The sequence below is a fragment of the Cupressus sempervirens genome, chromosome 4, assembly GCF_028749045.1.
Source record: "Cupressus sempervirens isolate cs-2001-9-10 chromosome 4, ASM2874904v1, whole genome shotgun sequence".
Taxonomy (NCBI): Eukaryota; Viridiplantae; Streptophyta; class Pinopsida; order Cupressales; family Cupressaceae; genus Cupressus; species Cupressus sempervirens.
Window position 1 is genome coordinate 286154411 of NC_143121.1, and position 13910 is coordinate 286168320.

Genomic DNA, 13910 nt, shown 5'->3' on the forward strand with positions numbered 1-13910 from the left:
TAATCCCACTAATTTCAATAAGCCAAATGTTACTGAGAAAACCCTTGTGAATAATACTAGTTTCAATAGACAGCCTAGAATGCAAAATTACCCTTACACTACCCAGTGGAAAGATGCTAAGCCAATTCCCAACCAGACCCAAAATGTGAAGGATAAGGTTACTCTAGATCCCCTGCAAAGGAATACTATAAAAATGAATGATGATGTACCATGGTGCATTATATGTCAATCACCTCATTTTTCTGATTATTGTCTCATTGCCTAATCATTTTCCCAAGATCAGGGTGTGCAACCTAAAGAAGAAAGTGAAGAGAAAAGCCATGATGATATAAGTTACAATATGGTAAGCATGTGTGATGATTTGATAGATTCTGATTTAGAAGAGCCTAAAAATGACATTACCAGTTAGAGAATTGCTTATCATTTACATCATCAACAAGTGCTTTCAGATGATGAAGGTTATGATGTAGATAAGGTATGTGTTACATCTTCTAATGTAGGACACATAAGCTTAAGAATGCCCTCCAAGGAGGAGATTGATAGAATTACAACAAAAATGATTTCCCAAGTCCATAGTAACTACAATTTGAGAAATAGAATGGTAAATAATGATGCAGTAAAGCCATCCAGTGTGTTCATCAAAGATATCACCTATAAAATGAATGATCAAAATAAGAAAGTCAATGTAGACATGCCTAAGATCAAGGAAAACAAGGGTAAGAAATGGGAACCAAAAAAGAAGGTTCAATTTTAGACAAATGAAGCAACAAAAGTAGTTGTGCAACCAAAGAAATTAGAAATTGATATTATCAAGCCAACAGTGGTGCCTGTTGTTCCAAAGACTTCAACTCTAGGTACTCTTGTAAACCCCACTATTGTTGAACCTATTGAAATGATATCTATTTTTTCCCAAATAACTGTGAAAGTACCTTTGTCTAAACTTCTTAGAATTGAAGAGCATAAAAGTAAGGCTTTGTCATGGTTGGGAGGGACAGGAAACAATGATATTGTTGTGGAACAAACTGCTACCCAACAAACCCCATTAGTAGTGGAGGATAGTGGTATCATATCCCAAATTCCCCACATGTTTTTAGATGATTCCTCAGTGGCATTTATAGAAGATATTGACCCTTTTTTCCTTAGTTTGAACATAAAAGGAAAGAACCTAAAAAATTTCATGATAGACTTAGGAGCTTCTAACACCATAATGCCTTTCAAAGTGATGGAAGCCTTAGGGTTGAAAGTGGACACCAATTAGGACAAATGTAGAGGAATGGATGCTAGGGAAGTCCCAATCATAGGTACCCTAAATTCTTTACCATTCAGATTAGCTGCATATCTCGAAGTACAGTTAACCATGTCAGTCCTTGTAGTGGATATACCTCCACACTATGGGATGTTGCTTTCTCGCAAATGGAGTGCTGCTATGGGGGGTAGTCTACAATGTGACTTAACCTATGCTACTTTCCACATAGGGGATAAAGTTGTCAGGGTAAACAAAGAGCCAAGGGTTAATCACATTTTAGGAGAAGACATTGACAAAGAAGCCACTTGCTTCTTAGATACTGGTGTTAATTTTTTTAGAGCTGAACTGAATATTCAAGAGGTTGAGAATTTACCTGCTATAATTTAAAATGAAGTTGAATGTTGCACGAACTCACCAACATTATGGACAATGTTCTTTGATGGAGCTAGTTCTAAAGAGGGTGCAGGGGCAGGTGTAGTTTTTGTTTCCCCTGAGAATAATACTTTCAGATATTCATTCACTTTGAAGTTTTCTTGCATAAATAATATAGCAGAATATGAGGCATTGTTGCTAGGATTGAAAGTTACTGCACATCATGGAATTAAGAAATTATATGTCATAGGGGATTTTGAACTAGTTATCTCCCAGATAAAAGGAACCTACTCATCCAAGAACAAGAGATTGAAACAATATAGAAATGTAGTTTGGGATCAAATAGAATCTTTTGATGCATTTGGTATCTCATAGAGAGATAGGACTCAAAATAAGATGGCTGATTTGTTAGCAAATGTAGCAATCAAGCCTAAGGAGATATCATTTGTGGGAATCTCTCAAATTGAGGTACAAAATAGACCTTCCATACCTAATAACATTGAAAATTGGCAAGTCTTCAAAGATGACAAGGACATTATAAATTTTTTGTTAAATGAAGATAGATACCAGGGTCAAGAAATGGACTCCTCTGATTTAATTGAAACCATAGATGGTAAGGAAACCATTTTTGGCCAGGAGATTATACAATTGAAAACCAATAAGGGGTTAGTAGTTATGGAGAGTATTTTTGATAATTAGGATAGAGTAAAACCAAGAGTTAAGGACCCTAAGCCTTAGGAATTAGAAGAGATAAACCTTGGTACTGATGAAGCTCCCAAAAAGGTTTATATTGGCCAAAATACGCTTGCTAAAATTAGAAAAACATTGATTGACATGCTTAGGAAGTATAGACATGTTTTTGCATGGTCATATGATGACCTTAAGGCTTATAGGGAAGATTTGTTCTAGCATGTCATACCATTAAAAGATAATGTGAAACCTTTCAAACAGAAAAAAAGACTAGTAAACCCTACCCTAGTTCCCAAAATGCAAGAAGAGTTGATGAAACTAAGGGATGGGGGAATAATCAAACCAATTACGCACTCCACCCGGGTTTCAAATTTGGTACCTATCAGAAAGAAGAATGGAGATATAAGATTATGCGTGGATTTTAGGAATTTGAACATTGCATCTTTGAAGGACAATTATGGATTACCCAATATGGAAGCCATGTTGCAACAACTGACTGGTTCTGAGCTAATGTCAATGATGGATGGTTTCTTTGGTTACAATCAAGTTCTAGTAAAGGAAAGTGAACAATTCAAGACAGCCTTCACAAACCCATGGGGAACATATGTATATGTAAGGATGCCATTTGGCTTGATTAACGTAGGAGCTATTTTCCAAAGAGCTATGGATGTGGCATTCCATGACTATATTGATAAATTTATGGTTGTATACTAGGATGATCTTATAGCATATTCTAAGAAGGTTGAGGATCATTTCAAGCATTTGGAGAAAATCTTTATCAAAGCTCTAGAATATGGAGGATCTGTGAACCTAAAGAAATGCACATTTGGGGTGACAGAAGGTAGATTACTAGGACATATGGTGTCTAAAGATGGGGTGAAAATAGATCCTAAGAGAGTACCTACTATTGATAAAGTTCCCAAGCCAAAGAATGTAAAAGGAATTTAGTCTTTCTTTGGCCAAGTTAATTTTCTTAGAAGGTTTGTTACCAATTTTGCTGAAATCAGTAGACCTATCTCAAAGATGCTCAAGAAGGGAGCTACTATAGATTGGAATGGTGAGCCTTCAAAAGCATTCCAAGATATTAAAATTGCAATAAAAAATGCTCCAGTACTAAGAACTCTAGATTACACAAAGCCTATGCATATTTTTTCTTTTGCATCCTTTCACACTGTAGCTACAGTCAGGTTGCAAAAAAATGAAGAAGGATATGAACAACCCATTGCCTTTGTCAGTAAGTCACTGTAGCTTGCTGAATTGAAATATGAGATAAATGAAAAATAGGCATGTGCTTTAGTGAAGGTTGTAAAGGCTTTTAGATGCTATCTAATAGGTTCTATTGTCATTGCCTTTGTGTCTAGTGCAGTTGTGAAGGACATATTTTCTCAACAGGAAGTATCAACCAGAAGGTGTAGATGGATCAACAGGATCTAAGAATTTAATATTGAAATACAAATAACTAAGTTGGTAAGAGGTCAAGGTTTGGCTAAACTCATGGCTGAATCTAATTTGAATGCCAATTAAATAAATGTGGTGGGTGATGACCTCAGATCGGACTTATGTGACATGGATCATTGTGATTGGTACACCAATATTATATATTACCTAAAACACATGGAAGCTCCTCCCCATTTGCCTAAAAATGAAAAAAGGAGTACTAAATTGCAAGCCATCAGATACATAATTGTCCAAGGATGTTTATGGTGGAGAAATTTTGAGGGAGTATTGTTGAAGTGTGTTGATCAAGAAAAGGAAAAAGAAGTCTTGAATGAAATGCATGCTGGAGTGTGTGGACACTATATGGCCAAGACCACTACACATAAGGTGATGAGGGTTGGATTTTGGTGGCCTTCCCTTTTCAAGGATGCTCAAATTATGATTAGGAAATGTGACCCTTCTAAGAGGTTTGCTAGAAAACCAAAGTTCTTAGGTAATACTCCATTGAAGCTAGTGGAAGTTCAAGCACCCTTTCAATAGTGGGGTATGGATTTCATAGGAGAGATTTCCCCCAAGTCTAGCACTGGCTATTCTTGGATTCTAGTGGCTACTGACTACTTTACAAAGTGGGTAGAGGCTATCCCCATAAGAAATGCAACAAGTAAAGTTGTCAACAATTTCCTACTAAATAATATTATTTCCAGATTTGGTTGTCCTCAAAAAATTGTAACAGACAATGCAATGTGCTTCAAGTCTGAGGAATTCATTAAATTTTGTGATAAATATGGAATAACAAGATCATCATCCTCTCCTTATCATCCACAAGGAAATGGAAAAGTTGAATCCACCAATAAAAGTCTGTTAAAAGTCATTAAAAGGACCTTGGATGATAATAGGAAAGCATGGGATTCCAAGCTACAGTTAGCAATATGGGCTGATAGGGTAACTGTGAAGAAAGCCATTGGTGTAGCTCCATTTGATATGGTGTATGGAATTCAAGCAATAATGCCTCAAAACAACTTGGTAGGTTTGTATAACTACATTCCAATGTATGATGAAGATATCATTGATTATATGCAAGAAAGGTTGGATGAACTAGTAGGGCTAACTGAGACCAGCAAAAAAGCATCAATCAAAAATCAAAAGTTGCAATTACAAGTTAAAGAATTCTATGATAAGAGGACAGTAAGCAAGAAATTTGAAAGTGGAGATTTGGTCCTTATGTGGAATGGTAGGATAGAAGATAAAGGAAAACATGGAAAATTTGATCCTAACTGGTTAGGCCCTTATTTAATTGAAAATACTTGGGGTGAGGATTCTTATATTCTCAAAGATTTATCAGACAATATTCTTTAACTACCAGTTCATGGACAGTTCTTGAAGAGGTATTTTTCTTGAAAAATACTTATTTTCTCCATGAACAATAGTTTTAGGGTTTCTTGTTGTCTTTGTATATTCTGTATATTCTGTAAATCTTTGTAAATATCCCTGTGTAGTCTTGTTTCTTGTTTCTATGTTATTCAGTGTTCTTTGAAGAAGTTGTCATTTTTGTACCAAGTATGTCGTCTGCTTTGTTCCCAAAGATTCTTGAAAATTAGAGTTTTGTTCATTGTATTTTTCAAATCCTTAAATTGCCCTAGTTTTAGAAAACCCTCAAAATATTTTGGAGAAATGTTTTTAATGATTAACATTTTAACCTAAGGAAGGGTTTGCGCAAGCATGAATTCACTATACTTTTGTCTTAACCTTACGTCGGTGTGCTTGGCCTATAAATTGTTTAATCATCCAATGAGGAAAAAATTCTAATGACACAAAATTTTTGTAATCATTGATCTTGTTCAGATCAACGGATATCGTATACCTGCAATTTTGAGTTGCAAGGTTTTTAAATAATGTGGGCATGTGACTTGGTGACACGTAGCCTTTTCCTTTATAAAATTCTAGTGAACTGTAAAAGGATTCAGAAGTTGTTAGAAGCTTTTGCAGGTTTGTCATTTCTTTTAATGCATGTTCTAGATTTTTTGTGATATAATTGGTTGAGTTACCAATAGAGATATGCCTTTATCACCAAGAAGCATCAACCGTTGATTTCATTTGAATCAAGGGCTAGCACTTTCCTGCAAGAAGGAGATGCTCGTTAGATAAATAATGTGGGGAAGAAAAAATTAGACAAGTGGCAAGGTCTAACAAGATGGGCCCACCATTCTCAAGGATGGATGTCTTTCATGGAAAGTGTCAGACAAGTTGGAATGGTTGGAGATTTTATTCATCACTTTGGCCAATGTGGTGATAAGGATACCTGATTCCATAACTGTTGATCTATCAAGGATCAAAGGCTAGCACATGCCCACAATTTGAAGCTGCATGAGAGATAAATAATGCAGGCAAACTATTTTTTGACATGTGGCAAGGTGGGCACAATTTGAAGCTGCATGAGAGATAAATAATGCAGGCAAACTATTTTTTGACATGTGGCAAGGTGGGGTTAGATAGTTTTAAATTGTATGCTGTAGTGTGCCACTCTGTAAAATGACTACTGACATGTACTTCCAGATGTGCCACTGAAGAAGTGTAACAGCCGAATGGAAGTGAAGTCTTATCAGCTCTAGATCTTTCAAAGATCTATGGTTAGCGCAATCCTACATTATGAAGCTACAAGTTAGATAAGAAAAGTGGGAATGTGCCTTCACAATGCGTGTCACAGTTGGGTCGAATTATGGAAGAATGTTGAATCATGCCATGTGGTTTGCTACTTGTGCTTAGCTGGAACTACTTATGATGTGGGCGTAGAAAGTGTCAGAAATTAATGCAATAGTCAGATGAGTCAGAACATGCAGGTTGAAAGAAGTCATTTCATTGGCCCAAGTGGATGATGCGAGTGAAGAATGCAAAGATGTTTCTAATCATTGATCTTATCATGATCAACGAAGGGCGCTTGCCTACAATTTGAAAATGAGTGAAGTTTAAACAAAGAGAGAATGCACCATGCAAACATGTGTTCATGGTGCCATCTAAAATTTAAACTTAGAAGATCTGATCAATGCCTCCATTGATCTTTCAAAGATCGACGACTGGTGCAAGCCCTCAATTTAAAAATGCAAGTCAGATAAGAAAAGAGGGAATGTGCCAACACGACACATGGACTAAATGATGTCAAGTACCTGCTCACTCAGAAGAAGATATGGGATCTAGTGGCATGGAATGTTGTCAGAAGGTGCAAACTCATATGGAGGTCTCCTATTGGTCAATATAGTTGACTGGATTTTATTAGAATGTGAATTTTTTTTCTCGTTGATCTTGTCTTGATCAACGAATGGCGCTTCCCCACAATTCTAAGGTGCAGTGAATTTAAATAATGCTAGCAAGCACTATTGTGACACATAGCCTTGTTTTAAAGGGCCATAAAGCTAGTTATTTTTTAAATCAGAGCTGTCCAATTTGGTAAAAATCTACGGATGAGATTCAAACTTGGGTACAAATTGGAGGTAATGGTTACTAAGAGTAAATATGATTTAGATTTTATGCGTTTGATTTCAATGTATGAAAAGAACCCACGATCTCACCATTAATGAATCACTAGATCGCAGAAAGAACAGTAGGGCATAAAAAAATTTTCAGAGCGAATGCACGGAAATTCTTAGCTAGCATTCCAGTAAAATTGTGGATGATATCACATAGTGTAGAAGTGTGAGTTCTGGCAGGTAAGTACTCTGTGACATTCTAAGAAATTCAAAGTATCTGTTGTTGTAAATTTCTAGGGTTTATTCAAAATGCCTCCCTGAAAAGAATTAACCAGGCAAACAGATTATTTGAAGCATTTTGTGCATAGTGACTTTCTTGAACAATTCCCCTTATTAGTACATGAAATAACTAAGGGGAGGGAACTCATTCCAAAACACCTGAGAGTGGTTTTAGCAAAAGTTTTTAATGAAAAAGCTAATTGGGTAAGAGATGCCTAGGTTTCCATGGGGGGTCTAGAGTTGTTTAAGAAATGGTTTTCAGAGCAAAAACTGGACACTCCTATGAGCAATGTATGGGAGTTTGATATTGGTAAATTAACAGTCCCCATAGTTTTCTTTGATAGTGATTTATTGATGGATCTGGCAAAGAAATATGATCCAATCACAGGGTGGGTAAAAAATCATTCTAGAGTCAATATTTTTAGGGTTTTCCTTGAGCTGTTCAATAAAGTTTTCAACCTCAATCCTAACCATGTTGTACATGAAACTATTGACATAGATGACCTTCAAGTAGGGTATGATGCACAAAGAATTTACCTGAGAACAAGGCCACTACAAGAGCATGCCTCTAAAATTGGCACTTTGCCTTTGATTATAGCCAGTACTCTAGAGCCATTGCTAAGAAGGCATTTCAACCTTAAAGCTCAAGCATTATATTTCTCTCTTTTCAAGATTTTTGGGATGGATGAAGATGAGAAGATCCTAGGCTCAATTGTTCTCATCATGGCTCAAACCCTTCAAATTGGAGTGAGTACTATTCTAGATTTTTCCACTTTTCTGGTAAAATAGATTCACAATGGTCTGGTGGGAATAGCAAGGGGAAAAGTGAACAAACCATTCTATTGGTATTAATTGCTAATGCATGTATGCTTATACAAGGGATATACCTTCTTCTCCAAGGTTATGGAGATGGAAATAACCAGGGATGGAGAGAGGAATCTAGTGCACCTGTGGAGTGTAGATATGACTTCAGAAGCTACAGATGCCAACTATGTGAGATTTGATAGATACTTTGCTTCAAATCTTGGGTTGCTCTTGAAAGGTGATAGCCCTAGAATTCCACAAGCATTGCTAGAATTGGTTAGACCCAAGGACCATGCATAGGGACTACTGGCAAGTCATAATTGGTGGGATATTATTCCCTATAATGATTCAACTTTAATAAGAGTATATGGATTTGTAGGAAAGCCTCATGTTCTACCTTTCCATGTGCCCTTGAAGATAGGGATAGTTGAGCTCTTATGGTAGATAGGCATTATAGATGAGAGGAAATTGTCTAAGAAGGCTACTTTTTTTCCAATTGTTACTACAGTGCATGATTTTGTCTTTGTCAGGAAAGGATGGAAGCACTTGAATTTGTTTTTAGATAGATATAATATGGAAAAACCTCATGCTAGATTCATTCATCCTGAAGGATTCTATGACCTCTTAAGAGAGAGGATGAAAGCTTCTCGTATAGTACATCAAGTTTATTATCTAGAAGATATAATTAGAAATGTTTTTACCTTGCAAGAACCAGAATTGAGGAAAGAAAAGTGGATTATTTTTAGTAAGAATTTAGAATTCATTAATACTTTTGACCCCTAGTATGACCCATTGAAAGATAAGAAATACTGGGGAGCTAAAATGCAAGAATCGATGAATAATTTTGTTGTGATCATCCAAACTATGAATGAAAAGGAAGCCACATATGTTGAGACACATCTAGACAAGGCTATAGAGGTACAAAGAAGGATAAGTAGCTCCAATGTGGTGGCTCCTAGCTAGTATACATTGTAGAGAAGGGCCAGTTATGTCATGATTCAAAATGTGCAACAAGCACCCCTTCATTAGAAGCCAAAATCAAGAAGTTTATCTGTAGCCAGCTCTCCAAAAAGGAAAAAATTAGAGCAAGGGTCTTCTTCTTCTCAAAAGGAACAATACTCCCCAAGCCTGTCCCCAATCCAGATAGATGATGAAGCATCTACAAGGCAGTAGCTTAGAAAAATGGGTGGAGAAGGGGATCTGATTGTTACTTCTACAGATTTGGATGTTGGAGAGCCACAAGAACCTCCTACACCTTTCTTGGACCTGACTATTACTGATTACCAAGGTAAGGAAATTGATCCAATAGTTGCTTAGGCCTCTGAAAGATTTATTAATGATGAAATTTTGTAAAATCTAGGGCTTTTGTTCAATTTCTATGGAGATTAAGTATGGGAAGTTTTGAGAAAGCCTATGAGAAGATCAAGGCTGAGGAACTAGATAAACCTAATCCTGTTATTAAGGAAGAGGTGAAATCAAAATTTTTGAATGATTTTTCCCAGTTCTCTCCTGAAGCTAGAAGACATATAGTTAGATAGTCAAGAGTCCTCCTTCTACCGGAATGGGATATAGGAAATGATATTGTTTGTTATTCAGTAAGAAAATAGAAGGATGTTCAACTGAGGATAGCTAAAGAAAAACTATAGGCTCATAGAGGAGTCAAATTTAGTGATGACCACCAACCCCTCGTTATATGGTCCATGGAAAAAAAGGAAAGTACCAGAATGCATGTGATTCCCACTACAGAACATACTGGTGCATTGACAGTGTTTAGGGTTGGTGACGTAAGTAGTAAGCAAGTAATTGGGATGGCATCAAAGATGCTAAGATTTGGTGGCATGGTGTCTAGCCAGAAAGAAGAAAAATTTTCCCAACTCAATGCTAGATTTGAGGAGGTGTTGAAAGCATATGAGGGTAGGGGTATGCAAATACCATCATTGGAAAATAAAGTAGCCCAAATGAAGAAGATTCTTGGGAAGAGAAAATTAGGAGAGACTAGAAAACCTAGGATTGCATACCCCCCAAGGCCACCTATTGAACCTTTCAAGTCCACTCCAATTATTGAGATACTTGATACTCTAGAAAGGCCTTAGTTCTATATTGCATAGGATTTTGAAGAGGAGAAGAATAAGCTATATGCAATGCATGTAGAGCTTAACAACTAGCATGAAGAAAAATTGAGGTAGGGTGTCATGTATTTAATAGATAGGATAGAATGGCCCACATTTTTTGATCAATTAGCAAGGATCTCAACAATCAGAGATGAATTGAACCAAAATGAAGCTATATTCAAACCCATTGTATAGAAGTGGATAGAGAGAAATTCAGATATCACTACTATGTTTATATCTATTATTCATCTAACATATCATCAGATAGAAGGAATTTTTTGTTAACTAAATAAGTTTCAAGGTTTTGATGATAAGCAACATTCTTTCTATAGAAGATTAACCAATTGTTTTTCCAAGTATTTTGTAGAAAAATTTGATTTATTCCCTTGTGCTCTAAAGTCAGTTGATAAAATAAAGGAAAAGGAAGAATGGAAGAGGGAGTTAAATGAAGCCTTCTGTGAGAGAATAAACAAGGTTATAAATGAAGTGGGCCATTTATTGTGGGCTATGAAAAATGAGGAGTTGGTTAAAGTGTAGATATTTTATAACTCCATTAGAAAAGAATTGGTTGATATGGAGGCAATTGCAAACTCCTTGATAATTGTACAAAGAGAAATCCTAAATTTTGATTGGCCAGATGACACTGTTTATAATAAGTGGAAAGATAAATTCATGGCTATAGAGTAGATGTTAGAAGATGACGAGGTAGAGGATCCTGCAAGTGTAATTGTTACTTTAATAGTTGATGATAAAGACAGAGAAAATCCCTAAGTTAAAGTAAACCTGCAGGTAACTGAAGAAGACATGTCACTGTCAAGCCTCATTGTCATTTATTCTGAGGAATCAAATGTATAAAAGAATCAATTTATTGTGTTTTTTTTATTCCAAAGGATGTAATAGAAAGGGCCCACAAGAGGAATGTTTGATGTAAAACTCTTTCTATTACCCACATTTTTGTCATTTTGTGATAGGTGTATGTAAATATTCCTTGTAAAAGACACCTGTCAGTTTCTCTTAGCCTGAAGCTTGTTGCATCTCACACTATATAAGTGAGATTCTAGGGCAAGAGAAAGGGTCCAAATTCTATTTTTCTAAGGGATATACTTAGTCTATTTTTGGTCCATTGTTCGAAGAAGTTTGTGATGTATTCTCTCTGTTAATTCCTGAGAATATATGAATATAGAATGATCTCTATGTTTCTTCATAAGGTCATTCTGAGTCTACTGTAAATGTATAAAATTTTCAAAGAAAATGAATAGATATTATTAGTTGTCCCCATATAAATTTTTTCTAAATCTTGTCTCCTTTTGATTACTTGGTTATCTTGATGTTATATGAGTAAAGGCTTTTGTAATTGAATGTAATCCAGTTAGGTTGTATATCTGTTCATCACTGCTATTAGTTCAATGGATTAAGTAAAAGATTTGGTAAATTTGATAAGGTTGTTTTAGTAGTGAAAAGGATTTTGAATGATGAATTCTAATAAGAATTGCTAATAATATTTGTTGTAAGGCAACAAATTAGATCTAAGGATTTGTTGTAGACTCTGAACCCCAATGGATTAGGCACTAGTCAAATTGATTTAGCTGAAGGAGAAATATGTCATAAATGGTTTTCAAAATGCAGAATTATAATCAATTTTACTTTTATTTCTTGTAGATCTTCAAAGTTGGCCAGTCCTTGTTTGCATGGAATGTTTTACCTTTAATTAGCCACTATTGCTCAGAACACCTGCAAATCTATAGAAGATTTTTTGCCACATCTATTATATGGGATGTGTTTAACAAATTATCATGAATTAGGCATGTATTTGAGGATTTGATATGAGAACTAGAATGAAACTAAAATAATCCTCATACAGTTTTTCCTAGTCTTGAATCATCCCTCAGTATACCCACCCTGGTTTTGCAGAGCCAGAAGAGTAGAAAACCACCCTTGGTTTTGTTGAAGTTGGGCCCAAATGCTTTACACATATAATTGTTAATAAGAATTGGCTAGTATTTAGATTGTGTGTGTAATTTCATCTTGGTATTGAGAATTTTTTTGCTTAATAGTTTTTTAAAACACCAACAGAGACTAAGAAGTGTAGTGAATAATTTTGAGTATCTTTAACATGCTTTTGTAAATGTCTTAACAGAGAACTCACTTAGTTGTGATGAAAAAATCCATTAATCAAGATAGAACATAGTAGTTCTTTTAGCGTTTAATAGTGTAGACCCCTCACAAGGTAAATCATCATAAGTGATCAAATTATTGTATACTTAACAAACATACTCTATTGATGTAGTAGTAAAGTTTTTATGGGTATCATCCCCATCGCAATTTTACCTTCACCCTAGAGGGTTTTTGCATTATCAAATTTTTTTGTTAATGTGTTATGTGTTTATGAGCTTTCATTTAAGTAGTTAGAAGTTAGATTTGATTTATTTTGATTTGAATGATTACATTGATATGAGATAAATTCTCAAATGAGGGTTTATGTGAAGATATAAAAGGTGTATCATGTTTGAAGTGTGAAAAGTGTTTATAGATCTTGATTCACACCCTCTCTTAGTATCTCACTTTCCCTATTAGATTTCCAAAAGAAATAACCTTAGGTAAAATGGATAATATCATGGTGGAAACCTCTTCTATATAATCTCAACATGACATACTTGATAGTTTTCCTTCTCCTAGAATATACCCTCCTAGGGATATGTTAGCTCAAGACGAGGATATTATAAATTATTTTATCAGCATGCATTCATTTGATACTCCTAATAGAGATGAATCATTAATGGAATATTTCAATTCATATTTGAAAGACTGCTTGGGAAAAGAGGATAATACTAATTTCATTAATGCAGTCCCTTCTATTCAAAAATCTATGAAGAGGAAAGATTGTAATCAAGTTAATATTACTCAACCCATTCTTGTTAGAATTATTTAGAATAATCAGGGGGGTAAATCAATTATCCTCAAGTCCATATGTATGAATTCAACTTTTAATAGTCTCAAACACCCTAATAAATCTCATTAAACAACTCATTCTATATAACATATCACTAGTAATTTAACATTCTTTAATTCTTTGTTCTGTTTATGTGTTCTGACTAATAGTAAAATAAAAAACAGTAAAAATAACATGCATAAAGTAACATTCACACATGTAAAAGTGGAAACCCAATTTGGGAAAAATGACCAAGTAATGTGCTACCAATTTTTCACTCTTCCTAATTGATCTCAGTTAAGAGCCAACCATGTTAAAGGTTATACAACACACTATTAAGTGTGAACCTATTAAATATTTAAACACCCTATTAGAATGTCACCTTGACTAAAGGATTTACAAAATGATTGTTAGGTCAAATTTGATTAAAGGATTTTGACTGCCACAATAGTTAGAATATAATACTAGGTTTGATTTATGAAATACAAGTTACTTTACAAATTCAGATCTCCATTCACTCATATACTAGTTCATTGACTAACCCCAATTAGCACCCCCATCAATGATCTACTTGGAAGGCC